Genomic DNA, 18,506 nt, shown 5'->3' on the forward strand with positions numbered 1-18,506 from the left:
CACTTGAAGAAAGATGTGCACAAATTGGGGGGTACAGAAGAGAGCAAGAAAAATGATAAATGATTTAGAATACCTGACTTTCCAGGAAAGGGTTAAAATATTAAATATTTGAATAAGATTAAGGGGAAATCTTTTCAGATATGTTAGTGGTTGTTATAAAGAAAAATGAAGTCAATTGTTCTCCATGTCTGTTGAAAACAGGAGAAGAAGAAGTTGGCTTAATCCAGATGAAGAGGGATCTAGGTTTGATATCAAGAAAATCTTTTTAACTCTAAGGATAATTTAGCTCTGGTGTTAGGTTTGCAAGGGAGGTTCTAGAATCCATCATCACTGGAAAATTTTAATCAGGGATAGTCTAGGTTTACTTAGTCCAACAAGTAAAGGGGGCTGGACTAGAGACCTCCCAAGGTCCTGTCCAGCCCCATAACTTTGTAGGTTGCATAATATGTTTGTTTGAACTTGGCCTTCAGCCATATTACTTTGAGTTCAGGTTGCATCCATTCTCCATAGCTGGATAGGGTTCTTACATTTGGAATGAAGCTCTCCAAGGAAAATACTGGTACTGAGGGTGATTCAGTAGGTAGCACCTTCCTTTAAAGCCAGTACAGAATCAATACACCAGCGTGATATTACAGAGCATAGCTCTTGCTATAAAACCCTGTATCTTGAGGGCTACCTTTGGACACCCACATATTGACATATCCAACTCATTTGTTTTTAATGAAATCTTCCCCAGTGGAGCTGCTCATATTGAATAGGTGAAATTACAAAAAATCTCTTCAATAACCTAATTTTTAGAGCAATCAGCAGACTGAGCTCTTTGAGACAGGGAATCTTCTCATTTCATTCCTTGTGAAGGCATAAGCATATTATTAACACTTAATAATGAAAAAATAATATTATGGGTTCTGTTTAAAACAAGCCTACATACACTTTTATTTTTAAGGAAAGATTCTATGCACTTGAGGAGACTTAACTAAGGAAACCAACCTGTCTTTCAGGTATAGTAACCCCCCCAAAACTTAGCACTTTTTCCAGAAGTCAGTAATATGTTACATTTTCACTGCATATAATTTAAAAAACATCTGGGTAGATTTGCTTTCTGTAATGTCTTATGTAAATAAATCCAAGTATGCACATTCACACAGTGGTAACATATTGATGCTTTTTTATTGGCAGAATTCCAGCAATTTGCTCCACATTCCAACAGCTGTTTTCCATACTTCTGTGGTTCTCAGGTTACAATGTTCAGATAGCCTTATATGGATATATCAATACATTCCTCCACCAAAGGCTAACAAACAAACCACTGAAGTTTTGTCATCAAAAAAAGAAATCATTATCAGGTTTCACAGTCTTCCTCGTGGTCATCTTCTTGCTGAAATGTACATAGCATCTTCTATTGTAAATAAAGTAAAGGAAGCCTGTTTTTTAAAGTTCCTAACAGATGGCTATGACTTGACAACATTTTTAATATCAGCTTTCTCCCTGGAATTTTGATGTTTTTAGCTGAAAAGATCTAGAAGACAATATCTATTTGTCTTCTCTCCTTTGTTATATTGTCAGTGTGCATCTGGATTCCTTTGACAAGTTGATTTCTTTTTTGCCTGTGTTTGCCACCAAAATTCCACTTAGTATTTGATTTTCATAATTTTTACTTCTTCCTTCTGTAAATCCATCAGTTTGTTCCTGTGACTTTTAAAAATCTCTTTCAATCTCTTACTTTCCAGTCTCATTCTGTTTTTGCAGCATCTGTTCCAGCTTCTTCACTTTGGCTGTTGGCTACCTCTTCACAGCATCACATTTTGTACAATATTGTGCAATTTGCAGGTAGATTTTATGATCCAAGTAATCCAACTCAGATCTGAGTGCCAGCTGGGATAATCTAGCATTACAGATCGTCAGTGTTTCACCTGGCTCCTGCATCCGTTTCCCGAACACAAACATTTCATTTATCACATTTTTCTAAAAACAAAATAAAACATTCAGTACAAAAAGGGATTTTTCAGATGGGTCCACCTTTCTATCAGTAGGTTTTTGTTTGTTTGTTTTGTTGCTGATGATTGGGGATGGCAGTGAAGAATTATAAGCATAATTTTCTTCCTCAATCACATAGCATGGGTCTACACTATGACCTTATTATGAAACACACACCCCAAGTTCGAATTTATAAGTGATACATCCACACTACCAAGCCCGTTATTTCAAAATAACAGGCCATAGAATTTGAACTCTGTACTCCTGCTTTTCACAAGGAGCAATGCTAATTCTGAAATAGTAATTTTGAAATAGTTTCCTCGTGTAGACATGGCCATAGTGTAGTTGAATAGCAAGTTGTCATTTGAACTTCCAATTTCAGATATAGCCAAAAGATATTTGACTCTCCTTTACCATTTTTGTCTCTATTAATTACCCTATCTATCCTCATGGATAACCCTTCACTGGTTATACATGTTGGCTACGTCTACACTGGCCCCTAAAAACGGAAAAGCGATGCAAATCAGGTAAGTCAGCATAGGGAAATCCGTGGGGGATTTAAATATCCCCCGCGGATTTAAATAAACATGTCCGCTGCTTTTTTTCCGGCTTGGGGAAAAGCCGGAAAAAAAGCATCTAGACTGGCGCGATCCTCCGGACTAAAGCCCTTTTCCGGAGGATCGCGCCAGTCTAGACGCTTTTTTTCCGGCTTTTCCCCCAAGCCGGAAAAAAAGCAGCGGACATGTTTATTTAAATTCGCGGGGGATATTTAAATCCCCCGCGGATTTCCCTATGCTGACTTACCTGATTTGCATCGCTTTTCCGTTTTTAGGGGCCAGTGTAGACGTAGCCATTGTGTAAATACCATTTGCACTTACATGTATGTGCTCTTTTTTTATTTTGTCTTTTTAAATTATTGTATTTTTACTAGCTGTTTGTGTACATTGTTTTCTTTCACTTTTTAAACTAAGTTATAGATACTTTTTCTATGTACCCTTTTTTATGTACCTTTATTTTAGAAGACATTATGACCTATTCCCCTTTAACTGTGTCCAATACCTTGAGTATATACACTATTACCTACAAAAATGGCTGACTCACATTTCTTGTTAGTTTCTTTTATACTCAGTAAAGATGATCACTTCACTTTCAGCTCTGAAGTTGGAGAAACATGGCAAGGAGCTTTTCTTTGGTTTAACAAACATAGCAAACTCTGTGTAGCTCAAAAGCTTGTCTCTCTCAGCAACAGAAGTTGATCCCATAAAAATATTAGCTCACCCACCTTATCTTTGTAGAAAATTTGAGGTAGGAGCAATAAATGCAGTTAAACCAATGCTGAGTACTGCCTAATTGGAAATCCAGGCAAAGCCAAATGTGTTCAAGTACTGTTTGAGAAAGTGGTTTTTTTTTCTCTCAGACTTTTACTAAAGTAATGGCTGCTTTTTTCATTTTAGCTCCAAAAACCTGCATTGTTACAGTGAATAGACTATTGGTTTTGAAATGGTGTGGGATATGATTTGTCCTGGACTATGTTTGTGCTTTACCCAAACCACTGCTAATTTCCCTGCTCTAGGAACCATTCTCACCTACCAATTGCCCAAAGCAAACACTTTCAAACAAATTCAGTCCTGCCTAATTCTCCAGTTCAGCAACCTTGGACACTCCTTCCTTCATCCAGCTGTGCCTGCCAGGCAAACTGTTTCCACCACTCTTCCTAGAGAAAACTTCTTTGTGGGCAAGGCAGCACTCCCACCTGATTTCAGGGGGTCAGGATTACACCCTGACCAAGTACTTCAAGATTCAGCATGTATTGCCTTTGAGCCAAAGCACTAATTATGCTGGACCCAAAGTGGAGAGTGTGAAAAGCACACAATCAAACCAATTGTGCCCAATCAATAGCCAATAATTCAACAGCTAATGGTCCAAAATAAAAAACAAAATCTGGCATATCAAGAAAGCAGCATCATAGCGTTCTAAGAGAATAGGAGGAATCAGGGAGAAGACAATATGCTACAATATACTCATTGAGAGCAAAGTTCTCTGGGGGACAGTAACTCTGATCTGAGAAGTGCACAACTGGCCAGAGGAATTCCCAGAAAGTAAGCAAGAAGGAATCCTGGCCCAGTGGCTATAATCAGTGGGGGCAACAAATTTGCTGGGCCCATGTGCATAGTGGTGATGGGGCAAGCCCCACTCTCCCAGAAGTGGTGGGGCCTCAGGTAGAAGGAGAAGGGCTGGAGCAACAAGACCTCAGTGCTACTGCTGGTCCCCACTCCCAGCCCAGACCTGAGAGCTGCCTGCACTGCATTGCATGGTGCTCCAATGACAATTTAAAGGAGCTGGAACCCCAGACATCACATAAGAACATAAGAACAGCCATATTGGGTCAGACCAACAGTCCATCTAGCCCAGTAATCTGTCTGCCAACAGTGGCCAGTACCAGATGCCTCAGAGGGAAGGAACACAACAAGTAATCTTCACGTAATCCCTCCCCTGTCACTCATTTCCAGACAAATAGAGGCTAAGGATTCCATTCCTAACTATCCTGGCTAATAGCCATTGATGGACTTAACCTCCATGAATCTATCTAGCACTTTTTTGAACCCTGTTAAAGTCCTAGCCTTCATGGCATCTTCTGACAAGGAATTTAGAGGTTGACTGTGCACTGAGTGAAGAAAAACTTCCTTTTGTTTGTTTTAAACCTGCTGCCTATTAATTTCATTTGGTGACCCCTAGTTCTTCTGTTGTGGGTATAAGTAAATAACTTTTCCTTATTCACTTTTTCCATACCATCCATGATTGTACAGGCATGACCTCTGCCATATCCCCCCCCTTAGTCTCCTATTTTCTAAGCTGAAAAGTCCAAGTCTTTTTAATCTCGCTTCATAAGGGACCTGTTCCAAGACCCTCGTCATTTTTATTCCTCTTTTCTGAACCTTTCCCAATGACAATATATCTTTTTTGAGATGAGGCCGCCACATCTGCATGCAGTATTCAAGATGTGGGTGTACCATGGTTTTATCACCACTCGTGTGGTAAAGGAGGCAACAGCTGGAAGCCCCAGTCACTTTTGAATCATTAGGCCCCGAGTTAACTGCCCCCTTTGCCAGCCACATGTCAACAGGCTTGGCTATAATAATATAAAAATGATAAAAAAGAGCAGTTTTATTATGCTCAATTTCTCATTGGCCAAAATGTTGCAACCTTTGCAGCTTTATTGTTCCATGCGCTGTACCAAAACAAAACAATTTTGATTAGATGTTTATTTATATACCAAATCCTCATCAACAAGGTGAACCAAAATATGTGCAGAAAGCCATTTGTTTGCATAAATAAGAAATAGTCTCTTGAATTCAACAGCATCCAGAGTACAAGACACCTAATTGCACATGAAGCCAACTCCTACAGGCCAGTTTCAGTCCTTGCCATTTAAAAAAAAAGTGAAATGTCTGGCTCTAGTACAAACTTCTGAAACTAAATTTAAAACTGCTGAAAAACAGCATGAAATTTTGTCTCTCCATTTTATATTTCTTGTCCCACAGGAATGATTGAGTAGAAGGTCATGAAGGCTAATGAACACATGGTGGGACTTTATACAAGATATCAAAGCTGAAATGACCCACATACATCTCCCTGTAGTACTGAACTAAGATCAAAAAAGATATTTGATGTTGTCTTGTTCAATAGCTATAAATGCAAAACTCAAAAGAAGTCAGTGAAAGACCATCTCCTCTAACAAAAAAGCCTTTCTATAGAGATGACTTTGCATCTGGAAATGTCAGACTATCTGTGGGAGATTCAGATAACTCTGGTCATAGGAAATACGGAGTATCAATATGATCTTCACACTATTATAATGTGGCAAGTCCTTCCACAGCAGGTTGTAGTAGGTATGTTAAAAAATTAAAACATTGTTTCACAATAATATAAATTTGGCATCCATTTGACTGCTGTAAAATTTTGAATTTGGTATTAATGGCTAGCATTCTTCATTAGACGCTTTTGATCCCAGATACAGTGCTTCCACTATCTGTAGATAAAGGTGGGTTTCTACCAATAGAACATGGGTGTATGTCATGGCAGCTTGCATAGGGCAAAGCTCAGTTGATCAATGCATCACTGAGACTAAGATTTAGTCACAGGTATTTTTAGTAAAAGTCATGGACTGGTCACAGGCAGTAAAAAAAAAAATTCATGGCCTGTGACCTGTCCATGACTGTTACTATTCATGCCTGACTAAAACTTGGTAGGGGGGCTCATAGGAGTGGCCCTGTGTTCACTTCAGGTGCTGGGAGGATGGCCCAAGCAGCACTGCAGGTGCTTGTGGAGAGAGTGTGGCCAGGGAGCACCACAGGTGCTTCCTGGGCATTGACCAGGGACAGTGCAGGTGCTGAGGGGGGATGAGGCCCAAGAGGGTGTCCCAGGAGCTGGGAAGGGTGCAGCTAAGAGGGACACCATGGATGGTGGTGGGGGGATGGCAGGGATGGAGCACTGGGAGTCTTTCCACTGTCTTTAAAGAAATATCTCTGAGGCCTACAGTTCTTGGGGGCACTCTTTTTAGTCATCTCAGTAATTTACCTTAACATCATTAGCTGATGCAAACTGCAGGGTATTTGTATGACCTTCTCCAAAGGCAGTGCCTGTTGTTAGCTGAAGTAAAGGCAATGAAGAGACAGCTCCTCCATCTTCCAGTAGAAAATATTGTTTCACCGGAGCAAGGTCCAGTCTTTGACTAGGTTCAGAGAACTACTGGGAGGAGAAGGAAATGCATCAGAAATGTCCAGCCCCTGGAGCTGAGACAGGACCAAGTAATCTTGAACTACTTCTCACTAGCATTTGTTTAATCCAGAGGTTTTCAAATTTCATTAGATTGCAACCCCCTTCTGACAAGAAAAATGGGGTAGGAGCCCATTCAGTTGCTATTAGTCCAATTTATATGGTCATCCAGATAATCTTGTCTGATATTCTGGTCCTCCTCCATATTGCCTATGCCTCTCAATTTTGTGTCCATAAATTTTATTGGCATACCCCCATTTTCTGTTCGAAGGTTAGTCATAAAAAATAAGCTTCAGGGAGTTGCCAACTTAGTCTGTACAGGATAAACTTAAAAAAATGAGTCTGATAGCACTTTATAGACTAACAAAACACGTAGATGGTATCATGAGCTTTCGTGGGCACAGCCTACTTCTTCAGATGACCGGAGTTTTGAGTTTAGGATGTCTAGACCCAAAATAAATAGGGGAGAAAGGAGAAGAAGGAAGGGGAAAAAATTGAAGGGGTGGGAAACAAGAAGCAGAGGGAATACCAAGCAGACAAAACTGGTAATCTATAAGTACCTAAAAATTCGATAGTTAAAAGAAGCAGATAAGGATCATAGGATAGCAATTAGAGAGGAAGAGTACTAACACAAGAATCTACATAGACAAAGAACTGTTGGCACCTTCGTTGTTTGTTTGGTTGATAATATCCCAGACATCCCTATCTCAATTGAGGTCACAGGTTAGAGAATTAAATTTGTGGATGAATTGTAATTCCAACCCTTCTCTGTGTATTTGGCTTGTAGATTTGGTCTATGATTGGTTCCAAGACTGATCCCTGAGGAACTCCACTAATAATCTCCATCCAGCCTGACAGCTGATCTTTCAGTCTGACCCCTATAGTCTCCCTATAAACATTTCCTTATCCATCTTCCAATTCTCACATTAATCCCCATATACTCCCATTCAACTAATAATTTCCCACATGGAACTGTATCAGATCTATTACTGAATCCAGGTAGATTAGATTTACTGCATTTCCTTTGTCTAAAAATCAGTTGTTATCTTCCAGATTGTTGGTTTGTAATTTTTTTCCTTTTTAGCCATGAATACATGAGTGATTATTAATTTACATTTTTTCTTTTCCATCCCTATTCCTCTATAACTTCAACTGTAAAATTCCCTGCTCTCAAAACGTTAGGATTCATGTTTTTTACAAACTAATAAATTATGCTGATGGTCTCACTAATTGTCAGAATATTTATATGCTTAATTGGGATGCTGGTCTAGGCTAATGGAAAGCTCTCTGACCATTCATAACCTAGGTTAGTTAAGCTTTGAATTTGTGTATAAGAAAAACTAAGGAGAATCTGAAAATATTAACAGTGTAGAATAGTGTAGAATCTAGATAGTGTAGAATCAAGTCCTTGTTTTAATCTGGACTGACTCTACATCATGGCTGGATCCAGTTCAACTCCGCAAAGGGAAGTGAAGGATACAACAAACATTCACACATCTGCTTTTGCCTCCTGTGCGTGAGGTGGTCCCAGCTGTGTCTCTGATCTCCTGGTTGTAAGGATGGCCATAACCAGCAGTACTAGTTAGGTGAACTATGGTCTTGCCCTCCACACACACACAATATATCAGGAATGGGCAAACTACAGCCTGCAAGCCACATCCAGCCTCTCAAGGCTTTTACTCCAGCCTTTGGGATTACCAGTCCAGCAGCACAGTGAGGCAAAGGCAGAACCTCCTCCATCTCTGGTCCCAGGCAACTGAGGGAAGCTGCTTGCACATTCCTGCAGCCCCTGGGGAGGGGAGATGGCAGAGAGCCAAGGCCTGACCAGCAGGCCCTCACCAGCAGGCGCCATCCCCACAGATCCCATTGGCTGGGGATAGGGAGCTGTAGCCAATGGAAGCTGTGGGGGCAGTGTCTACAGGCAAGGGCAGTATGCAAAGCTGCCTGTTCATCACCCCAGGAGCTGTTGCTGGATGTACCAGCTGCTTGCAGGAGCAGCACAGAACCAGGGCGAAGAGTAGAGGGGGAACCTAGCATAGCCTTACTGCACTGCTGACCAAGAGCTACCTGAGGTAAATGGCTCCTGGCCAAAGTCCCCATGCCAAACCCCTACTGCACCCCAACTCCCAGCTCTGAGCCCTTATTATCTGCTTAAACGAAGCACACAAGATCTTTTATAGGGAAAAAGATAGTATGTCACATTTATTGAGAATACAACAGTTGCATATGCTCTTCAATCACTCACACACAAAACATCATGCATACATAGTCTAGGCAGATGACGTCATAGTTACCAGTCCAGAGTCTGTGTCAATCTAGTGGCCATCTACATCAAACACAGGGGGGAGTGGGGCCTTGGTCAGTCTCAATCCGATGCTCCTCTAGGGATGGTGATGGCAGACGAACCCAAAGTTCCATAGCAAAGCACCCTGCTTTGATAATCCTTTTCTCTTGTTGAAATCCATGGAGTCCTCTCTGTCAGCTTGTGACCAGAATATTATCTTGTTGAAGTCAATTATTCCCAGACATCTTCCAAGGCTCATCCTGTAACCAACCATCTTTTGGGGGTGCTCACTCCGCTTCAAGGTTCGTCAATCTGCCAATCCTCTTGTGAGTAGGGGGTACACAGCAACGGTTATAGATAGCTTCTTTGCAGCCACAGTTGCCTCGTGTTCTGGCCTTCACCCACGCTCGCTCACCCCCTTTCTCTGGCCATCTGGTTCTAACGATGACCTTCACATTCATACAAACATACATTCATACATGTATCTCATTCATACAAACAGTCTCTCACACAGAATCCTTCAAAGGTAAACAATACTGTTTTATATTAAGAAAAAGCAAAATCAAAGCAATTCACATCGAAGGCCCGGGCCTTTGATATTTCTAATCTCATTAACATAGACACAATATGAGATCGTGTCTCTTTACTTACTAAACTTTAGAACAAGGAAATATAGGAGATATATACTTAACTAAAGGATTTGACTTACTACAATCTTAAATATGATTATATATTACCTTACATTTCTACATTACTAAACCTAAGATAAGAAATATAAAAGGAATAAAACTTTCAGTTCCAACAGCCTTTTTGCACTCTGCACCCATCTTGTACTCCACCCCCTACTCTGAGACCCCCTCCTCATCCCATGCCTCAGCCTTACATTCATGGTATACCAGATGTGTCCCTTGGGCCAAAAAGTTTGCCCACCCTGCACTACACTGTCAATGGCAGAAGGGGTAGTTAGTGGATAGAAACCTGAGATGGGATTTAAGAGAGCTGTTTTCACTTCTTACTTCAACTACAGATACTGTGTGATCTTAATCAAAGTACACAAATCGCAAGCTACACAGTGCCTCAACTCCACATTTGTAAAATAAGGATAACACAGCATAAGGATTTTATGAAGTTAAAATCCATTATGGTTTGGAGATGTTCAGAAACTACTGTGGTGAAGGTCTTAAGGTAACAAGCTAGGTAGATAAAAAAGCACATTCATAGATTGCACGGGACCATTGTTTTCTCATCTGACCACATATATAACACAAGCCACAGACATTCCCTCAAATCTGAATCTTTCTGGGGGTGGTTTGTAAAGGCACGTCTACACAGCAGGGCTAAAGCTGAAATAATCTGCACAATTTGAGCTATGTCAATTGCGTAGCTTGAGTCAAAATAGCTTATTTTGGCTTTTAGTGCTGTCTACACAGCAGGAAGTCCGAGTTAGAGCACTCTTTCTCCGACTTCCCTTACTCCTCATAAAATGAGGGTTACAGGAAGAAGTCCTCCAGCTTGCCATTATTTTGACTTTATGTCAAAATAACTGCTTGCAGTGTAGACGTGGACTATGTTATTTTGGAATAACGTCAGATATTCCAAAATAACACTGCTGTGTACACAAAGCCTTATTGTGTTAGTCTGTGCATCTCTCTACCATTCCCAATGCAGTGTTCAACTGCACTATTTAGAGATTCATAAGGCAATGAAAGGCAAATGTTTGTAGTCTAATAATTTTATTCCTGCCCTGAGTTGTGATGATCTTTTTTTCCAGACAGGAGAAATATAACACAATTGTATGCAAAAATCTGTATTAATGAACATGATGGCTGAAACTTTCAATGCATAACAGTTGGGAAACAGAATTGCTGCGAGAACATAAATTCCACTCTTCTCCTGTTCATATGTACAGGATATTTTATTACTACATGTTATGTTAGCTTTTATTTCTCATTATAAAGTGTATATATAGTGTTGGCCAAGTTATAGCTACTGTGAAAATGAATAGCAGTGAATTTCCTGACTTTTTTTAGTATAAAACCTCCGGTATAATATTGTTTGTCTTCAACATAGCTTTTGGATTTTCTTTCCTTAGCAGAGAAGAAAAAGAAAAATGTTGTGCAGCCTTCAATTCAGAGAGGCACATAGATCTTTTTTGTTTGTATTAGTGTACCAAAATGCAGGCTAATATAATGAACCTACAATTTTGATAATCATAGAATAATAGATCTGGATGGGACCTAGAGAGATCATTGAGTTTAGGCTCCTGCCTTTCTGGAAGCACCAACCACTGTCTAGATCATCCCTGGCAGGTGTTTGTCTAATCTGCTCTTAGATATCTTCAGTGAAGGAGATTCCACATCTCCCCTACGCAATTTATTCCAGTGTTTAACCATCCTGACACTTAGGAAGTTTTTCCTAACGTCCAACCTAAACCTCTCTTGCTGCAAATTAAGCCCATTGCTTCTTGTACTATCCTCAGACGCCAAGGAGAACCATTTTTCTCCCACCCCATTGTACAGTAGACTTCCGATAATCCGGCACCTTTTGGATCTAGGTGGTGCCGGATTATCAGATTTGTCGGAGAATCAGGAGGTCCAGTACAGCTGCACGGCTTAACAACTGGCCAGGTCACAATCTCCCTCCTTCTCCCCTCTCCCTTCCTCTTCGCTTCTCTCTCCTCCATGCTGTAACCCGATCCTCCTCCCCTTTCCCCTTCCCTGAAGCAAAACTCTCTTCTCCATACTGTAACACAATCCCACTCTCCCCCCACCCCCAACTTTATGCTCCGTCTGGTTGCAGCCAGAATGTGTGCTGAGCAGCAGGCTTTTTAATCATCTGGTCAGGAGCGCTTGGCATTTTGATGCCGGATTATCGGGAGTGCCGAACAGTTAGATGCCGGACTATCGGAGTTTTACTGTAATACCCTTTTAGATACTTGAAAACAGCTATCATGTCCCCTCTCAGTTTTCTCTTTTCTAAACTAAACAAGCCTAGTTCTTGCAGTCTTCTCTCATAGCTATAATCATGTTTGTTGCTCTTCTCTGGACCTTCTCCAATTTTTCCACATCTTTCTTGAAATGTGTTGCCCAGAACTGGACACAATACTCCAGCCAAGCTCTAATCAGTGCAGAGTAAAGCAGAAGAATGACTTCTCATGTCTTGCTCACAACGCTCCTGCTAATGCATCTCAGAATCATGTTTGCTTTTTTTGCAACAGTGTCACACTGTTGACTTTGTTTAACTTGTTGTCCATTATGACCACTAAATCCCTTTCAGCTGTACTCCTTCCTAGACAATCACTTCCCATTCTGTATGTGTGAGACTGATTGTTTCTTCCTAAGTGGAGTACTTTGGATTTGTCTTTATTAGACTTCATCTGGTTTACCTCAGACCATTTCTCTAGGTTGTCCTGATCATTTTGAATTTTTTCTCTATCCTCCAAAGCACTTGCAATGCCTCCCTACTTGGTATCATCTGCAGACTTAATAATCATACTCCTTATGACATCATCTAAACCAGTGGGCTGGGTCTAGACTGGCAAGTTTTTCCGCAAAATCATCTGCTTTTGCGGAAAAACTTGCCAGCTATCTACACTAGCCACTTGAATTTCTGCAAGAACACTGACGATCTCATGTAAGATCGTCAGTGTTCTTGCGGAAATACTATGCTGCTCCTGTTTGGGCAAAAGCCCTCTTGCGCAAATCATTTGCGCGAGAGGGCCAGTGTAGACAGCACAGTACTGTTTTGCGCAAAAAAGCCCCGATGGCTAAAATGGCGATTGGGGCTCTTTTGCGCAAAAGTGCGTCTAGATTGGCATGGACGCTTTTCCGCAAAAAGTGCTTCTGCGGAAAAGCGTCCGTGCCAATCTAGACGCTCTTTTCCGAAAATGCTTTTAACGGAAAACTTTTCCGTTAAAAGCATTTCCGGAAAATCATGCCAGTGTAGACATAGCCGTGGTGAATATATTGAACAGAAATAGTTCCAAAACAGAGCCCTGAAGAACCGCGCTTGTTATGCCCTTCCAGCAGGATTGTAAACAGTTAATAACTACACTCTGAGAACAATTTTCCAGCCAGTTATGAATCCACATTATAGTAGCCTCATCTAGGTTACATTCCCTAGTTTATTGATGAAAAGGTCATGCGAGACCATGTCAAATGCTTTACTAAAGTCTAGGAATACAGCTTCCATTGGTATCCACAAGGCTTGATATCCTATCAAAAAAAGCTTTCAAATTGTTTTGACATGATTTGTTCTTTACAAATCCATGCTGGCTGTTACCTATCACCTTATTATCTTCCAGATCTTTGCAGATGGATTCCTTAATTACTTGCTCCATTAGTTTCCTGAGTTGTTCTTATTTCCCTTTCTATATTTGTCCTTTTTCTGTCTTCTGGAATCTCTCTCAAATTTGATTTTTCAAAGATGATAGCTAAAGACTCAGATACCTCCTCTATCAGTGTCTTGAGTATTCTAGGATGTATATTATCAGGCTCTGGTGACTTGCAGACATCTAACTTTTCTAAACTTGTTCTTTTTTATTTTATTTTCTAAACCTATTCTCTTCCCACTTGCATTCACTATGTTAGGCATTCCTTCATCATCAGACTTCTTAATAAAGACCAAAATAAATAAGTCATTAAGCACCTTTGCCATTTCCAAGTTTCCTGTTACTGTTTCTCCCTTCTCAATGAGCAGTCTTCTTCTTTCGAATGTCACGTTCAATGCTATATTTCTTCATCAAAGTTGGACGTCCAAGCTCTCCAGCCAGTGAACAGCATCGCTGGTTATTGTGGATATCCTCCAATGAGCCAGTGAATTTTCATGTTGGGCATTCTGTAACAATGTGATGCATAGTTCGTGGACTGTCACAATCACAAAGTGGAGATGGCAATAAATTCCACTTATGAAATAGATAACCACACCTGCCCTGACCAGTTCTTAGCCAGTTTAGGATACACCACAGTCTCTGGGGAAGATCGAAGCCTTTCTGCTCAGTGGTGTGATCCAACACAAGATATTTGTTTGGGATGTCTACTTGCTGCCATTCAGCTCACCATAGTTCCTTGACATTGGCTGTGACTTCCTTTGCTTGCTGCCAGGGAGAGTTATGGGATTTTAGACTGAGCAGTGGGCCTACCCTGTCCTTGGTCTTCCTCTTGCCTCTAATATATTAAATCTACCTTCCTGAAATCCATTGTCTCTATTTTGCTGTTCTCCCTTCTACCATTCCTTAGAATCATGAACTCTATGATTTCATGGTCATTTTCACCCAAGCTGCCTTCCACTTTCAAATTTTCAACCAGTTCCTCCCTATTTCTTAAAATCAAATCAAGAAGATCTTCCCCCCCAGTAGCTTTCTCAACCTTCTGAAATAAAAAAAATCTGTGCCCTGCTGTGTTAGTTTTCCAACATATGTCTGGATAGTTGAAGTCCCCCATCACCACCAAATTCTGTGCTTTGGATGATTTTGATAAGACAAAGTTAAGCTCACTGTGATATAATGTTTATGCGTTGATTTTGGTGAGAACTGTCATTTAAACAAAGGCAGTGTTATTTAGTGAAGAGAGCACTAAACAGCCTACAGACCTTGGTTCTACTCCTGGCTCTACCAGTAGCCTGCTGGGTGACCTTTTTACAAATCCCTACACAGCTCCTTACCTCAGTTTCTCCGCCTGTGAAATGTGGTAGTGATACTGATTTCCTTTGTCAAATATTTAAAATCTAGGGATGAAAAACACTATATAAAAGCTTGTTTTTCACAATAATACCCATTCAAGTATTATTTATTTCTAATGTAAGTACTTGTAACTGAAAGAATCTTTTGCTCTGTGTACATAGGAAAACATAACAAAAATATTTTTGTGTCCTAATTCTAGAAAGGTTAACTCAGTGATTGATTGATCTACATTCAGGGAGTTCCACAAGTTACTTATTCCTTCTCTTCGGGTACGTCTACACTACAACGTTAATTCAAACTAACTTAGTTCGAATTAGTTAATTCGAACTAAGCTAATTCGAACTAACGGATCTAGACTAAAAAACTAGTTCGAATTAGTGTTTTGCTAATTTGAACTAGCATGTCCACATTAAGTGGACCCTGAAGCGGGGTTAAGGATGGCCGGAAGCAGTGCGGGCAGGGCATCAGAGGAGGACTTAGAGCGTGGAGATGCTGTCTCAGGCTAGCCGAGGGCTGTGCTTAAAGGGTCCCAACCCCCACCCCGGACAGACAGTTCTTAGGGGTGCCCCACTTGCAAAGCAGTCCTGTCTTGGAGTGCCCGGAGTACCCACACTGGGCACATCACAGCACTTGGCCATCAGACCGGCTGCACTTGCCGCAGGCTGCCATCTGGGGAGAGGGGGCAATCGGGGGGCTGCAGGAGAGCTTCCACCCCAAAAGCCCGCAGAGCCAGCCCAGTCCTCCCCATCGGGGGCGTGTATCCCATTCCTCCCTCACCTCCTTCCACTTACCCTTCCCTAGCCCCTTTTCTTGATGTACAAAATAAAGGACAATTGTGTTCAAAAATGGAATCTGTCTTTATTGAATGAAACTGGGGGAGACTGGGAAAAGGAGGTGGGAGAGGGGAAGAGAGAGGCTGGGTGAGGGGAGGGCAACTAAAATGATCAGGGGTTGGGAACAGGTCCCATATGAAGAGAGGCTAAAGAGACTGGGACTTCTCAGCTTAGAAAAGAGGAGATGGAGGGAGGACAGGATAGAGGTCTCTAAAAGCAGGAGTTGGGTGGAGAGGGTGCATACAGAAAAGTTCTTCATTAGTTCCCATAAAGAAGGACTAGAGGACACCAAAGGAAAGGAATGGGGTAGCAGGCTTCAAACTAGTAACAGAAAGTTGTTCTTCACAAAGCACAGAGTCAACCTGTGGAACTCCTTGCTGCAGGAGGCTGTGAAGGCTAGAACTAGAACAGAGTTTAAAGGGAAGTGAGATCAAGTCATGGAGGTTGGGTCCATGGAGTGCTATTAGCCAGGGGGTAGGAGTGGTGTCCCTGCCCAAGGTTTGTGGAAGGCTGGAGAGGGATGGCACGAGACAAATGGCTTTGTCACTGTCTCTGGTCCATCCCCTCCGGGTCCCTAGTGTTGGCCGCTGTTGGCAGACAGGCTACTGGGCTAGATGGACCTTTGGTCTGACCCAGGACGGCCATTGTAAGCTCAGGGCTCAGGGTTGGGGGTCTCAGTGGACCACCTTGATTTTCATGCAATCCTGCTCCTGGGTGGCCAGGCTGGCAGCTCTCCTGCCCTAGCCAGCCACGTTCCTGTGCCTAGTGCGGAGATCGTGGCCGAGGTCCACGATGTCCGCACTAGCCCAGGCGGGTGCCCGCCTCTTGTGGTCCCGGGCAAGCTCCTGGGAGCCGCCAGCCTGGTCCCGGGAAGAGGGGGAGAGCTGGGGGGCATCAGGTTGGTGGCTCGATCCGTGCCAGGTGCAGGGTCTGCTGGCTGGGTGGTGGCAGGCTTGCACCTGGCATGGGCACCGTAGCCAGCCCGTGCCCCTTTAAGGGGTCCGGGGCCGGAGGGGGGCAGACGAGTTTCCCTGGTGTTGGCCAGAGTGGCCACCAGGGCAAGCTGGGAAGGGCTAGCCTCCCACTAGTTCGAATTAAGGGTCTACACAGCCCTTAATTCGAACTAGTAAGTTCGAACTAGGCTTAATCCTCGTGGAATGAGGATTACCTAGTTCGAACTAAGCGCTCCGTTAGTTCGAATTAAATTTGAACTAACGGAGCACTAGTGTAGCGCCTATGAAAGTTAGTTCGAACTAAGTAGTGTAGACATACCCTTCGGTGGTCCATATCCAACAAACAACTCTGGATAGGTGTAGTGATGTGTCAGTCATCCCTCCTCTACTGGGTTGGATGGTTGGAGGGAGTCCACACTGCTTCACTACACTATTGGGGATGCCTCCTACTACCAGGAGAATTGGCATTAAGTGTTGGCATGCTGACTGGTTTAACAGGTTGAGTAGCCAATTGTCTATGCCCCGGCACCCTTTAAGCAGAGGCTGTACAAACACCATACAGTCTATGATCTCTGGGCCCATAGACTAGGGCCCGAGGGGACACAGACATCAGTAATCTCAGGGCCCTTTAAGCAGGGGCAAAGCAAACACATGAGTCAATTAGATCCAAGTACTTCAGTCAGGGGTGGAGCAAATCCATAGTTAATTGGCTCTGGTCTCTTTATGCAGAGACAGCACAAACCTAGGAGTCAATTAGCTATGGTCTCTTGATAAAGAGACAGAGCAAGTACCAGGAACTGGCATCCTCATTATGGCAAATACAAGCTCCCCGACCTGGTGAGGGGAGGCCACCAGTCCAGATTTGGGGAGACAAGAGAGAGTGGACCCACCTTACTCCACTGGACCCTGCTCTTACAATAGAGTAGTCTGCCACTGGGTCAGCAGAGATCCAGCTAGAACACACCAACTGTACTTTGGGCAGTGTTGCAGCCAGACTGAAGTCAGCTGTCCCTGGGCCACTTCCTCCTCTCCCTTCAGGATCTATTTGGAATCACAGGGCATCCTCCCTTTCCCGTGGTCAGTAGCAGTCCCAGTAAGTCCATAGATACAAGTTCCCCAGTGGCCAGGGTTCAGTTGCAGGATCAGTCATCTGGAGTGAGCAGGGAATGTTTGTCTCCCTTGGCCTCCTGGCTCTAGCTGAGCGGACCTTCTGCCTTTTGTACTTCTAGTTCCTGTTTTCTACTTCCAGTGGGAGGGATGAAGCAGTTCTTGCTCTGCCCAGCTGGGTAAAGAGAGCAGTTCCCAGCCCTCTGGCTCAGAAGGAGGCCAAACTGCCTCACTACAGTGGGTGCATGCTTGTGTCCACAGCTTGTTTCCATATGGAAAAACTTGCAAGATAGAAACCCACATTATCATCCTTCTCCTTCTCTCTCAGTCAGACCTCTCCTCTGATTCTCCTATCACTCATTTCTACCCCTTTACATCTCCTACCTTAACCCCTCTCCCCCATTCTACTGATCTATGTATAGCGCAGCACAGTTATACTGGCCCACTTCCACCGAGCTGATTGGATACTTTAAGAAAAGCCTGACTGCTAACAGATAAGGTTTCCTCAGAGATAGGTGGACTCAAGAGAAATGAAAAGGCCAAGAATTGAGCCTAGGACACAGTTTTAAATTATATAAATGTGAAAAGGCAAAAATGACGGTTGAGTGGTAGAGTATATAGCCAAATTAGAGTGCAATTTAATATTGAGAACCCTCCATAGCACAAAGCACGGAAGAGGGCCGACATGATGCCAGAAAACAAGAATGACAGAAAATAACTCTGTTTCTAAAAACAAAAGGTATTTAAAACTCTAGTGGAAAATCTTAATCTTTTTCTCCTGAATAAATAATGCAACACGGCAAAGAAACCTCAAAACTAAAGTTAAACTATAGCCAACCAAAAAACACATCCTGCCTTCTCAAAGATATCCACCCACAGATGGCAGTAGTAACAAT

The 18,506-nt window shown here is 42.4% G+C and overlaps 1 long non-coding RNA gene across 1 annotated transcript in view; it reads right to left on the bottom strand.

Annotated features, from left to right (window-relative positions):
* Positions 1–1,157: 1,157 nt before the first annotated feature.
* Positions 1,158–18,506, bottom strand: part of LOC149525260 (uncharacterized) — a 34,647-nt gene continuing 17,298 nt past the window's right edge. The window contains exons 2-3 of the long non-coding RNA XR_016348606.1: positions 6,556–6,726; positions 1,158–1,965 (exon numbers count right to left, since the gene is read on the bottom strand). This is a non-coding gene — a long non-coding RNA (uncharacterized LOC149525260). The remainder of the gene's footprint in view (positions 1,966–6,555; positions 6,727–18,506) is intronic.

This window comes from Pelodiscus sinensis, chromosome 2 (assembly GCF_052426305.1).
Source record: "Pelodiscus sinensis isolate ZL-2025 chromosome 2, ASM5242630v1, whole genome shotgun sequence".
In the NCBI taxonomy this organism is placed as follows: domain Eukaryota; kingdom Metazoa; phylum Chordata; order Testudines; family Trionychidae; genus Pelodiscus; species Pelodiscus sinensis.